Source organism: Mus caroli, unplaced genomic scaffold (assembly GCF_978045245.1).
Source record: "Mus caroli unplaced genomic scaffold, Mus_caroli_1 scaffold_7, whole genome shotgun sequence".
Taxonomy (NCBI): Eukaryota; Metazoa; Chordata; class Mammalia; order Rodentia; family Muridae; genus Mus; species Mus caroli.
Genome location: NW_028227262.1, coordinates 120,410,662 through 120,411,860, shown reverse-complemented (window position 1 = coordinate 120,411,860; position 1,199 = coordinate 120,410,662). Strand labels below are relative to the sequence as shown.

Below are 1,199 nucleotides of genomic sequence, written 5' to 3'. Positions count from 1 at the left end.
CGAAGTGATCATTTCTCTTAGACCAGAGAGGAATTGATGAGGGACGTGGTAAACCTATGGTTGATCTTATAGAAAAGTGCTAACGTGCTTCCCAGAGTCGTACAGGAAGCTCCCGAGCGTCCCGTTCCAGCAGCTCTGCCTATTTCCAGCCATTTCACAGAGTTAGGTTGGTCATTTGATCTTTGCCATTCAGATAGATGTTATGTCGGGGGAGGGAGGGTGTGCTTTGAAAGCAGCTTCACCCCTGCCTCCAGAGTGTTGCAGGTGTGGCTGCTGTGTCACATGTGCATCAGTAGGTGGCAGCAGGAGGAGAGAAGCTACACTCTGTTCTGACTTATGAGCATCTGAATGATTCGATTAGTAACCTAACATTCCCTGTAAAAGGCAAGCCCAAGACGATGACAACCAGTCCTGCATGCGCAGGGGACTCGCCGAGATGACCACCAGTCCTGTTCCAGATAGGCCTGGATAGACTTCCAGGACAGGGAACAAGCCAGAGACTAGAAGAACCCTACCTGGGACCAGAGGGCTCCCGGGTAAGCCTGGGACAGAGGACCCTTGCAAGGGGCCATTTGGGTGGGTCAGGCAAGGAGTCAGCCTGAGACGGCCACCAGACTAGCCCAGACATGGAGCTAGCATGAGATGACCACCAGTCCAGTGCCATGCAGGCTTGGGAGGACAGACCATGCCCAAGATGACCCCCGCCTGGTGCCATAATGCACAAGTGGGACCTAGCACTCCTGAGACCACTCCTGAGATGACCCCAGATGCTCAGAGACTCTGGGTGCCACTAAGAGGAGCAATTGAGTGATGAAGAAATGGAAGAGAAAGAGAAATAGAAGCATGTAGGCACAATGAAGAGGGGCAGAGCTGGAGACTCGAGGGTAGTGAGGGACAGCCTGATGTGAGTAGCCAAGGATGCCACCTGGACCAGGATGGGATCCTAACCTGTGTTGTCACCACCAGGAGCCACATCTAGGTCTGAGGCCCTCAGCAACATGGGTTTGTCACCACCAAAGGCCAGGCAGATGTCCCTGGTCTGGGCTGCTGCCTCAGGAACATATTGATATCCGAGGGCCGTGCAGAACTGGCCACACCCCTCACCTGGGCATTGTGGGAGAGCTGACCCGAGCCCTAGCCAGCTACAGTACTCAGGAGATGGGGCCTTGCACCTTGCCTGCTCAGGGGGAGAGAGGAGC

General features: G+C 54.7%; 1 non-coding gene across 1 annotated transcript; it reads left to right on the top strand.

Annotated features, from left to right (window-relative positions):
* The first annotated feature begins 243 nt into the window (after positions 1-243).
* On the top strand, positions 244-373 carry LOC115031417 (small nucleolar RNA SNORA17). Its single transcript, XR_003837055.1, has one exon. It is a non-coding gene; the product is annotated as a small nucleolar RNA SNORA17 (small nucleolar RNA).
* Positions 374-1,199: the final 826 nt, after the last annotated feature.